Source organism: Notamacropus eugenii, chromosome 2 (genome assembly GCF_028372415.1).
Source record: "Notamacropus eugenii isolate mMacEug1 chromosome 2, mMacEug1.pri_v2, whole genome shotgun sequence".
In the NCBI taxonomy this organism is placed as follows: Eukaryota; Metazoa; Chordata; class Mammalia; order Diprotodontia; family Macropodidae; genus Notamacropus; species Notamacropus eugenii.
The window spans coordinates 27,874,790-27,887,376 of NC_092873.1; the positions used below are offsets into that span (position 1 = coordinate 27,874,790).

At 54.2% G+C, this 12,587-nt stretch overlaps 1 protein-coding gene across 3 annotated transcripts in view; it reads right to left on the reverse strand.

Annotated features, from left to right (window-relative positions):
• The window catches only part of LOC140524776 (USP6 N-terminal-like protein), a 29,379-nt gene extending 16,806 nt beyond the window's left edge, over window positions 1-12,573 (reverse strand). For all 3 annotated transcript variants that reach the window (XM_072639552.1, XM_072639553.1, XM_072639551.1), the window contains exon 1: window positions 12,443-12,573. The gene's annotated coding sequence lies outside the window, so the exon portion shown is untranslated. The remainder of the gene's footprint in view (window positions 1-12,442) is intronic.
• Window positions 12,574-12,587: the final 14 nt, after the last annotated feature.

Genomic DNA, 12,587 nt, shown 5'->3' on the forward strand with positions numbered 1-12,587 from the left:
ACAGTATAGAGGGCAACATCATCTTCCCAGGCCCCCAGGTTCATATCCTAGGCATCATCCTGGAATCCTCCCTCTTTCTCAACTCTCCATCCCATATCTAAGCTGTTGCCAAGGTCTGTCAATTTCACCTCTGCAGCATTTCTCCTTGATTTCACATCTCATCAATTTCACTTCTGCAACACCTCTCATCAATTTCACCTCTGCAGCATCTCTTGTAGGTTTCACTTCTGTAGGATCTTTCCAATAAGCCCTCTTCTATCTTCTGACACTGCTGCCCCTACTTTGGTGCAGGCCCTTATCCCTAATGCCTGGGTTATTGTAATATGCTGCTGGGGGGAGGGGTCTGCCTGCCTCAGTCTCTCCCCACCTTGTCCATCGTCCATTCAGCCTCACTAAATCTCTAAAGTGATTTTCCTAAAGCACAGGTCTCACCATGTCACCCCTCCTCTCCCCCCACATAAGAACCTCAATAACCATCTGTCACTAATCTTGTTGCCCATGACACCTTTTCACTCACTCATCATATGATCCAACCACACTGCTCTTCTTGCTGTTGTGCAACATGACATCCTATTCCCCACATCCACACCTTTGACTCTGCCCCATGCCTCTCTTCTCATCTCTACTTCTCATGTCACCTAATCCCCCTACCTGCTCACACCACCTCCTTCAGGAGACTCTTCCTGATTTGCTTTATTTGATATTTCTGTGCATGTGTTATTTTCCTCAGTAGAACATAAGATCCTTGCAGACAGGAATTGTCTCCTTTGTCTTTGTTCTCTGGTACCTTGGGCCTGGCACATAGCAAATGCTTAATAAATGCTTGTTGGCTGATTATCTGAAAGAGTTATCAGTCTCCAAGCGAGGCAAGCAGTGTTAGTACCAAACAGGCTCTGAAGGCTCTACCTCACTGGTCTGATGGGCAAAGATGGAAGACAAGAACACCACCAACTATGAGAGAGGCCCCAGAGGAGAGCAGGCAGGCAGTAGCACTAGGGTACTGCTGGTGTCAGTTGGGTCAGCCCCTTGGGAAACAGTGGGGAAGTATACTTTAAAAAGGGGGAGGGACTACTATCCAGATGTGAATTCTTGGACCCAGAGAAGCCCATAAGACAGGGAAATGGGTCTGATATAGTCACTCATATTGATTGGCAGCAGGGTACAGCGAAGGACCAGAAGTCAGGTGGGGAATGTAGGAACAAACTGGTCCAGAAGAGTAAGGAATGACTCCTCCACTGCAAGAAGTGACAAATGTGGCAGACTCAGAGAGCCTAAGAAACACATGCTTGTCCTGGTGCAGAGGGAAGAGAGCAGAACTGAGGAGACAATTTATATCACAGAAGAAAACACCATTCCCAGAGGTGGTGGACAATGCAAGTTGCAATGAGGCAGACGTCAGACATGACCAACATATCCATTGGTTTGACTGGATGTATTCATCATAAGGGAGGCTTTTATGAGGGTTTAGGAGAGGTGGGTCAGAGGGAACAAAAACAAACCATTTTTGGGTGACCTACTCTGGGAACAGAGAAGAAGCATCGGAAAGAGGAAAGCCCCACAACTCAGCCTACCTCTTCCCCAGGCCCCAGAGAGCCCAGAGTTGCAGGGAAATTGGAGGTGAGGATGGAAGGAAGAGACAAGTATATTTCTTTAGGGTCAGGCATGAGCTTCCCTAGCTGAACAGGGACCACCAACCTTGGAGGTTAGGATTGGCTGATCTCCTCCATAAAGAACAGGAGGTATTTATAAAAGCCCATGGTTCTGAAGACACTGGCCAGGCACACACACTGGACAACAGAGAATAAGAATCTGACTGCAGTGGTGATGAAGCTGCCCATAAGCCAAGGCAGGAAGGCCTCTTCTGAAGGCCAGGTCTGGCAACTGTGCTGCTCCTCAAGAGAAAAGACCAGCTAGAAGGGACCACAGTCAGCCCATGTTATGTGTGAGGAAACAGAAGCAGGGAGGAGAAATGACTTGTCCAGGGTCAGAGAGCAGGGTTAGAACCTGGGTCTTCCTGACTCCAAGTGCAGGGCTCTATCCACTCCACTTTACCATGCTGCCTCTAACCATGAGAGGCGGCCTGTGCATCCAGATCCTCTGACTGTAAGCATGCTCTCCTAACCCAGGCAGGCAGCCCACAGTGTGAAGGCTTTAGGGGAGACTAACCTCTGAAAGAAAGCCTACCCAGGACATCCTGTCCCTGCAGGGTGGGTGGGCCAGACTGACGTTTCCGCCTGAGCACTGAGCAGGAGCTCCTAGCTAGCTTACAGATGCTGGCTCCTGTGAGCACATTTATATGGGTGTGGCCACATGCCAGGGCTAGGGGTATGTGTGGGCATGTGGGCGAGCCTCCCAGGCCCAGATGTCAGACTACAGTATGCTGTTTGTCACACGCTAACCCTAAATGCACAGTGTGTGTGTCTCACATTGCCTTTGGTTCAGAGTGTGTAGTAGGTGCTCAGGAAAGGGCCATGGGAGTATGGGTGGGTACCTGAATAAGAATCCCTCGTGAGTGGTCCTGCAGTGACAAGGCCTCCTGAGGCAGCCTGTTCTGGGTGACTAGGCCTGCTGCGAGGGTGAGAGGCCTTCCCTCCCACTTTCCCACGGGCTCTAGAAAGGCTGAACTTTAGGATTAGCATCTTCTCTGGAGCCCCCCACTCCCACCCCAAACACTGTTCTCACAGTGTGGTCAGCACCTACTGCACCAGCTCACTGGCCTCACACCAACCCCAGCTTTTCCTCCCTAGGACCTGGCAGCCTCGATTCCTGCCAAATACAGTGACCACGTCCAAGTCAGTACTCACTCTCCACAATTAAAGGCTCTGGCTGGGAAAGGGGTGAGGCCTCCTGTTTAGGGAGGGCCCTGAGGGCTTGTGCTGCTCCCTGCCTTGGCTAGAATATGGCTGGGCATCTCGGTCCAGCTGTAGCCAGCTCTTGACCCTGGGCAGGAGGTATATGGGGGATGCTCATTCTGGATCAACACCCAGGATGGAAGAGCCTGGTTCTCTGAGGCTGCTGAGCCTGAGCTCTCTCTGTGGCCCCTATTCTGAGCCCATGGCCTTCTCTCTCCCCAACCCTAGCAGTTTGTGGCATGCAAAAGAAAGCCACACTGGGGAGGTAGGGGGGTTTCTTCAGATTCTGGAAAAGAAAGCTCACTGATATTGAGGCTGGACCTCAGGAACCACCCACCAGCCTGTGTCATAGCCACTCCACATTCCCCCATCCCCACCTGGGGCAGGGGGCAGGTCACAGAAGGCCCATTTCTTGGAAGCCAAGTTGGGGGGACAGCTATAATCCCAGCTATACAACCCCAGATGTAAGGGTCGGGAGATGCCCACCACCATGACCTTGAAACACCTTCCACATCAGAACAATTCGGTCTAGTGTGGTCTATAGCTGCCCCACCTGGTGGGGGCCCTCTTCTCTCCTTCCCAGACACGTTACCCCCAAGCCTGTCCCCTCCGGGGTGAGAGGGTCAAGACAGCCAGGCACTGCCTGATGACACTGTCCCGGCTCCTTCCAGAGAAATCAAAGGGCTGTTTGTCTGTGGCAGCCTCTCCAGGGATCGCTTCTGCCTACAACATCTCCTTTCACATGAACTGCTCAGCGAGGACAGTTCAGGCTCAAGCTCTGCCAGGGAGGTGACTAGAAGGAAGGGTCATCCCTGGCCACACCATGCAGAGGCCATGAGCAGCAGGACCTGCTGGGCTCCAGCACCCCAGACAACAGGCCCTCAGGCAGCCCTCCTTGGGTGCCCCCTTGGGGAACATGGAAGACACTGCTCTTCCAATAAGTCACAGGACCACAGCCAGTGTGACTTTGGAAGGCCTCATCTTACAGATGATGTAAGGCCTGGGGAGGCACCAAGAGAGCAAAGGGACTTACCAGAGAGCTGGGAGAAGAGCCCAGGAAGCCTCCTGTCCCCAGGTCACCCCAGAAACCTGTCCAGTCTGGCTCGCCCTATACTCCGGAGCTTCCCGTGTTGGAGTTCATCGGGCGCCCTCTCTGGCTGACTTTCCTGGTGACCCCTCCTAGAATGACCTAGTTCCTGGAAGCCCAGAATCCAAGCAAGAATAACCCCTCCTAGCCTCTCCATGCCTCAGTCCTATCATCACAGCAGGGGGTCACATTCCACCTAGGAGCCCAGGTCTGGGATCAGAGGCTCCACTGGAGCCTGCCCATGGTAAGGCCTGTCATGGCCAGCTCCCCTCTCCACCTCCATAGGGATCTCATATAGTAAGGCTTCCAAGATTTTGGGACTGCATCTGACCTAAAGCAGCCCCAGATAAGAGAGGGTTATCCTGGGGATTGGTCCATTGGTCAACCAACAAATACCTTTAAAGCACCTCCTATGATGCTTGGTGCAGCACCAGGTATGTAGTAGATGCTTCCTAACTGTCTCTAGATCAACTGAAGTGCTAGTGGTCCAATTATCAAAGTGAATGTGCAGCTGGGATTATAGCTGTCCCCCCAACTTGGCTTCCAAGAAATGGGCCTTCTGCAACCTGACCCCTGCCCTCTGGGAGTCCACAGAGAAGTAGATACAGGAAGACACAAAATGGGAAACCACCAAGTGCTGTACAGGACTGTGGCTGGGGAGGGGAGACTCAATAAAGGCCTCCTTTAGGAGGGAGCCTTTAAGACGAGCCTTGAAGGGCACAGGTAGGCAAAAGTCCCAGGCAGGAGGATGTCTGCTGGATGCCCAGGCTGAGACATCTGCGATGCCACAGGAGACAGAGATTGGAGGGTGGTCTGCACAGAGATGACAGTTGGATTCATGGGAGCTGCTGAGGTCACCAAGACAAAGAGTACAAAAAGAGATGAGGGCCAAAGTCAGAGCCTTTTGGGGACATCCAGTTATCAGGAGAGGCCTGGACAAACAGGAGAACCAGGTACCCCAAAACCCAGAGTGGAGAGAGTGACCAGAAAGGTCAGGCAGTCAGGCAACAAACGTTAAAAATTTACTATGTGCCGAGCACGGCTAAGTTCTAAGGGTATGAAGACTCATTGACTGGCTTTTCATCAGCCTGGCTGATCCAGACTGTCCTGATTGGTTCCTCTTCATGCTCCAGGCTCCAGCTGGATCTGGGCTGGCCTAAGAAGTGGGTACTCCTCATCCAGTAGTGAGAGCACTGGACCTGGAGACAGAGAGACCCTTCAGGTGCAGACCCCCACCCCTGCCTCTAATCCAGGGCCCTGCTGAGGTTCTGAGGTAAGTATGGCTGAGAAAGACATGCCAGATGTGTGAGTATTGCTAACAGCCTCTCTCAGTGCAGCTAGAGGAAAAAGCAGGAGCCCTGGGAGGGATAGAGAGAGGGATCAGGTGGGGGGTGGTGATGGGGGCTCCCTGAGTGCCAAGATAGTGGAGGTGGGGGGGCATGTGCAGGTGTTGGGTGGAAATGGGAGGGGACCATTCTCAACCCCCATCATACCCATAACCATCTTAACAGGACTCTTTCTGGAGGCTGGGCTCACCTGAGGAAGGTGACCCAGGAAGCACTAGAAAAACAGGCCACATGGACAGAAGAGAAGACACGGGGGTCAGTAGATCTGTCTTCTGCACTGGAAGGGCAACTATGGGGAAGGTGCTTGGCTCCAGAAGGCAGAACTGGACATAGTGGGGGGAAAGTTCATCAGGTTTGATGCGGGGAAAAGCCTCCTGTCAAAACAGGCTGCCTTCACAGGCAGTGAGGCAACCATCCCCAGAGGCTTTCACGCAAATACGTGACCCCCTCATTGAATAAGGATATTCTGGGTTACAAACAAGTTTGGCTGCTGAGTCAGTGACCCAGGCAGGGTCAGCCAGGTTCAGCACAAAGCAGGCAGTGGGTGGGAGGCTTCAGACAAACAGCTGTGGGGGGTCTGCTCCAGGGAGCTGTCCATCCCAAACCCAGTGTTCCTGGGCCCTGAGGGCACGGTCAGCAGAAGCCCAGTTGGACCTGACCCAAGATTCCCTGTTGTCCAAATATATCTTCCTTTCCCACCACAGAGAGTAGGCTCCCATGCCAGCCTAGTTGGACCCCATTGTCTCCATGTTGGGCCAGAATCCAAGAGGGGCAGGATGCAAAGGAGAGGAGGAGGAGATCTAAGAAAAGGAGGGAAATGATTAGGAGAAAGAGGAGAGGAGAAAGAAGGGGAGGAGCAGGAGCAGGTCCGCCCTCCCTTTGCCCCCTACTCAGAGCCGTCCTGCAGGTCCCATCTCTGCAGGGCCATCACTAGCCCAGGCTCCTAGGGGGAACCCTCAGATGGCATCTGACTGGACCCGTCGCCACTGAGGGTCAGCGTCCAGAGAATCTGGGTGTTTTACCATAAACACTATAAAAAGAATTTCCACGTGACTGAAGGGCTGGGCACACTGAATGTGGAGTCAGAAACACCTGGGTTTGAATCTTGTGTTGGATTCTTACTAGCTCTAAGACCTGGGCAAGTCAATTAATGTTCCTGGGCCTCAGTTTTCTTATCTGTAAAATGAAGCAGTTGGACACCAAGACCTCAAAGATCCTTCCAGCACAAGAACAACAACCCCTCCCATTCTATAGACGTGTCATCAATGGAGGCTCAGCAGCATTCAGGACCTTCCTCAGGGCTCCTCAGCAAGTCATGGGCAGAACCATTGGCAGTCCATGGACCCCTGCCTCCCACCTCACTGCTCTTCCCCCTCTTCTGTAAAGGCAGGTTCATCCACAGAAGAGGGAGATTTCCAAAGCCCAGCAGGCAGAAAAGCTGAGCTAAAGGAAGAGAATCTTTAGCTGGACAAGAGTCAGAGAGAGGTGTAAAAGTAGTGGGACAAACCAAATCAATGCAGCAAAGAGAAGAAGAAAGCCACCAATGGGAAAAGAAACCTTTGCATAGATCTCTGCAGTAAAAGCCTGACACCTAGATAAGACTGAGAGCCACTCTCCAAAGGAGAAGGGCACAAAACATGAGAGTAGTTTTAAGAGATGCAAACGATCCACTGCAAATTGGGAAAATGCTCCAAGTCACTATTAATGAGAGAGATGCAAATGAAAACAATTCGGAGGTTTTGTCTCCCACACACACATAGCAAAGATGCTCTAGAGTGTCAGTGTGGACAGGCTGTGGGACGACAGACACACACATGGTTGGTGGAGCTGTAAAATGCTGTGCTCATTCTGGATAACAGCTTGGAATCATTTAAGAAAAATGATGTTTCTGACCCAGTGATCCCAACACTGGTTATACCCCAAGGTCAAAGATACCAGCCTCACACAGACAAAAGTATTCCAGCAGCCTTTTGGGGAGCAGTGAAGGCCTGGAAACAAATAGGCAGGCCCCTCAACTGGGGAATGACTCAAGAAACTAGAATATGGGAATGTCATAGAACATCAGCGTGTCACAGAAAGTGACCAACACAAGGAATTTGGAGAACTATGGGAAGACACGTATAATGTGCCCACAATGACCAGTCTTAACTCAAGCTCTTCCCTTGTTAGAGGGGTAGTGGACCAGAGGTGAAGAAAGAGGAATACGCTATTAGACACAGAAAGAGTATGGATATATTTTTCTTAACTGTACATGGCAGGCTTTCCTGGGGATGGAGGGAGATGGCAGCGCTCTCCCTCTCTCCCTCCCTCCCTCCCTTGGCAATCTGGGTTAAATGACGCATGCAGCTAGTAAGTATTAAGTGTCTGAGGCTGGATATGAACTCAGGTCCTCCTGACTTGGGGGTCAGTTTGCTAGCCACTGCACTACCCAGCTGTCCTGGCAGGACAATTTCTAAAGACATATCAATCAAACACATTCTTTTCGAAAGAGAGCTGCCACCTCCAGGCTCGCTCTTAGAATGAGGTTGTCTTGGGAAAGGCCATTGACTGGATAGAGACATCTGAACATCTTAACAGATGTAGCTTCACCTGAACCAGCTGGAGGCACCAGAGTCCTGGGCTGGAGTCATTAAGACACAAGTTCAAATTCAGCCTCAGACACTTACTAGCAAGTCACTTCCCCTCCTTTGCCTCAGTTTCCTTGTCTGTAAAATGTGCCTCTCTCAAGTTTGTTGTAAGGATAAGAACACGCTTTGTTTACGTTTGCTATATAAAAACTAGCAGTGATAGGGGAAGGCACAGTTCTATCCCTGGAACCTGAGCAGCCCCCATCTACTGGCACTAAGGGCAGGCAGGTCCCCCAATAACCTGCTCCCCTCCCACCATTGTCTGGCTGGCAGAGCTCTGGATTGGGAGGCAAGGGCCCTAGGTATGACCTCCTTGGACCTCTGAGAATGAAGACCAACTCAAAATCCAGCCGTATTCCCTACGACTCTCCCAGACTCTGAAATTTGCTCCCACTTTTCTCTACACATGGCAGGACCTTCAAGGCCTAGGCCCAGTGGCACCTTCTCCCTGACGGCTTTCCCTCATACCTCCCCCCACCATGGGCCCCAGACCTCGGCCCTCAGGACAGGCTTCCTGCTTGAAAGCGTGCTCTCTCTCTCTCTCTCTCTCTCTGTTGCCACTGGCCTGCCCCAACCCAAGCTCAGCTAAGGCAGGGCCTGTGTTCTCCTCCCTAGCACAGGATCTTGCATGGGCTGGTTCAGAGAGAGCCCCTCTACCCTTTCCGCAAACTCCCCCAGACCTCCCACCTCTCCTCCCCTTCTCAGCCAAGCTCCCACACCAAGCTGCCCCCACCCCCACTTCCTGCCCTAGCCCTCACTTACCAACAAGCCCCAGTGACTGGCCTTCCGTCCTGGCCCACAGCTCTACCGCTAGGCTGAAGCTGCTCCATCCGCCTCCCCCACCCCCAAGAGCTATTGGCCACTCCCTCGTTGGGATGCCTGCACTCCCCAGGGGACCCTCAAGGCCCATCAAGGAAGGGTCTGAAGGCTGCTCTGCCAACCTGACTATGCCCACTTAGCAGGTGAGATCACTGAGGCATGGAGTAACGGCCTGACAGCCAGACTTCTGCTCTAGGGCTCTCTCAGAGAGTTCTGAGCATGACCACCCACATTAACTGGGGCAGCTGTCTCCAGCCAATGAGGCAAGGCGCAAGAAAACCAGAGCTTAGCTCTCCTCTGAAATTGCCCTCACCTACCACTTTAAGCTTCTTTCCAGGGCAGGCAAGCTTTGCTGCAGGGGCGGGAAAAAGAGGCCAGAATAAAATTAGTGCAGTGTGGAGGGACTGGTGTCAGGGCCACCAATACGGGCTGTATATCAGAGCCAACAGCAGCCAGACCAGGAACCCTGGGAGCCAGGCAGCAATCCACTGTCCTCTGGCTGTGTGTGCCTCTGTCTTTGCACTCTTCAGAGGAGGCTTTCTCTGTTGGACCCCACTACAGCAGCCCACCAAGTTGCCTCTTAGAACAACATAGCTGGAAGAGACCTCTCCCCCATTTTACAGATGGGAAAACGTAGGCCCAAAGATAGGATGGGACATATCCAAAGTCAAATTGCAAATAAGTGTGGGATTGGGCCTCACACCCCCCCGCCCCAGTCCCTCACCCCATCATCAAGAGGATAGCACTGGTGGGATCTCTGGCTCATGTCCCAAAGACATTAGGGGTGGCCAGCAGACTCAGTATTTGGACACCTTTGTCCTCGCTAATGTATTAGTGAAGGCAAAAAATTCAGAATTTCCATGTGTAAGTTTCTGAGTCATTTCTCCCGGCTCCCTGAGGATTCATGTTTTCTCAGGTCTACAGCCAAGCCTCCCCTCAAAGAGACCTCCAGTCCCAAAGGCCAAAGTACTGCCTGTCTCAAACCATCACCCCCACTCTCTCTCTCTCTCTCTCTCTCTCTCTCTCTCTCACACACACACACACACACACACACACACAGCCCACAGGGCAGAAAACTTTCTAGTGAAGGCCAGAGCCCAGGTCTCACCCTGCCTTTGGCTGCCTACCCAGGCTCTCTGACTTTCCTGGGGAGCAGCCTGTTCTCCCTTCCCGTTCCTCATTTCCACACAGGGACATTATCTTGTCCCTGGAGGACTTGGCTGGTCTTCCCCTGCCCTTAGAGGGGATAGAGGCAACACCACCACACATTCGGACATTTGCACACAGTGTTGGCATCCCTGGGCTGGCTGCCCAATGCCCCAGCCCCAGGCCTGCTGGGGATTCTGGCCAATGAGTCACTCCCTCAGTGAGTCTGCTTCCAGGAGGAAAGAATCTTGAAATCCCTGAGGAGCAGGGGGTGGGATGAAGGGAGAGCCAGAGCTAGGCCCAGGCCTCATCCCAGCAGCCTAAGAAGGCTGAGAGAACAGGGCCCTTTGTTGGAGAATGCCTGAAGGGCATGGACCAGAAGTGCAGGTGAAGACAGCTGGTGATGAAGACTCCACACCTTCTCAGGCAGCTCTGACCCCATTGGGCCATCCCAAGGCATCTTTGTGCCTTCCTTTGACGCTCTGGCTCCTGACTTCTGGGGCCAAGCAGACCAAGGCTGGCCAGCCCTTCAGAGAGCGGAGGCCCACATGGTGGGCAGACCCAGTCGGTGAAGGCAAGAACCCTGGCCAGACTTTCATTCCTGCCCACTGGGTCAGTGAATCAGCTTCTCTGAATACTGAGAATCTGCAAACTGCCTGGCCTCTGGGAAGAAATGGGGGGATTACAATGATCACCTACCACTATGTACTCCAGTGGTACCCTAGCTGTTAGATGGGGAAACTGAGGCACACAGGCAGGATCAGGGTTTAAAGGTGAGTAGACACGGCACCAGCCCCTGTGGGGCTAGGCCAAGCTAATGAGAAGGAAGGCATACCTTCATTGCAGCTAGAGAAACTGAGGCACAGAGGATTCTAACCTGTCAGAGCTAGAAAGGTCCTTGGAGGTCACCTAGTACAATTCTCTCATTTTCCAGATAAGGAAACTCAAGGTCCCCCAGTGAGTGAAGGCCAGAACCATTAATGGCTAATGTCAATGGTTCTGCTGTTAACAGCAGCATTTCCGACGCCTTGGACATCCTGCAAGCTGTGCAGCAGCCTCTGTTCAAGGTCTTACAACCTAGGACAGCTGAGTCCACAAAGGCCCTTGAGGCCAGTATCAGCATTGTACCCTCAAAAGGCCTTTCCATGGTCTCATGTTGTTTCCTCACGGCTAAAGCCATGCATTCTCACTAAACCGCCTCTGTGAGGGCAGGGACTAGAGTCCAACCCTGACCCACACAGTAGGTGCTTTATGGACCTCCTCTGAGGTGGCTCAGGGATTAAGAACTCCGATGCTTCTCCTTGGCCCATTGGAGGCCCTAACCACTGAACCACCTGTCATCACATCACATGAGTCCCTGAGCTCAGTAGCTGGTGTTTGGCTCAGCCACAGCCAGTTTGCTATTATCGGAATGCTCTCTCTGACAAGTTCAGGGTCCCAGCTTCCCTTCTCCCCGCAGATGAATGAGGAGCCCAGCGCTGAGGGGCAGAGAGAGTAACTCTAACAAGCACACACAAGAACTCAGGCTGCAGGCAGCCTCAAGAGAACAAGAGCATGGTGCTGGGTAGGTTTTCACCAGTGTTTGCCATTTACCCAAACTTCTGGGCCTGGGGGTCCAGGTCCAGGCTCCCCCTGGGCAGAAGAAGCCCCTCCAGGTAGCCTGGCCCTGCTGGAGAAAGCCTCAGGGCCCAATGGCCCAATGATGGTAAGCCAGGGGCACCTGGACCTTGCCTGGATGCCCATAAGGGCCTGGGGTGAAGTCTGAGTACCAGATCAGGCTGGCCCTGCCCCAGCTCTGCCGACAGCTGTCAGGCCGCCCACACACCCCCACACACCCCCCCCCTCGCTTGTGGGGCCCTGACCAGGGTGCTGCCCCCCACGTTGCCCCCCTGATCAGGGTGCTGCCCCCACATTCCCCCCCTGATCAGGGTGCTGCCCCCCACGTTCCCCCCCTGATCAGGGTGCTGCCCCCACATTCCCCCCCTGATCAGGGTGCTGTCCCCCACGTTCCCCCCCGATCAGGGTGCTGTCCCCCACGTTCCCCCCTGATCAGGGTGCTGCCCCCCACGTTCCCCCCTGATCAGGGTGCTGCCCCCCACTTTCCCCCATCAGGGTGCTGCCCCCCACGTTCCCCCCATCAGGGTGCTGTCCCCCCATCAGGGTGCTGCCCCCCACCTTTCCCCATCAGGGTGCTGCCCCCCACGTCCCCCCCATCAGGGTGCTGTCCCCCCATCAGGGTGCTGCCCCCCACTTTCCCCCATCAGGGTGCTGCCCCCCACGTCCCCACCATCAGGGTGCTGCCCCCTACTTTCCCCCATCAGGGTGCTGCCCCCCACGTTCCCCCCTGATCAGGGTGCTGCCCCCCACCTTCCCCCATCAGGGTGCTGCCCCCCACGTCCCCCCATCAGGGTGCTGCCCCCCACCTTCCCCCATCAGGGTGCTGCCCCCCCCCCGCGCCCCCACGATGCGCGCAGGGTCACACCCAGCTCCGCCGCAGCTCTGCCCCCCGGCGGGGCGGCCATGCGCACCCCCCATCCCTTCTCCCGGGGCCGGAGGCTCCCTTACCTGCAGCAGCCCAGGCGGAGGCGGCCGCGGCCGCTCAGGCTCCCGAGGCTCGCGGGGAGACAGAAGGGAAGGCTCGGGGCGGCCCCCGCCTTGGCCCCCCTCCCGCTCCGGCCTGTGGGCGGGGCACAACCCTTCCCGCCCCCTT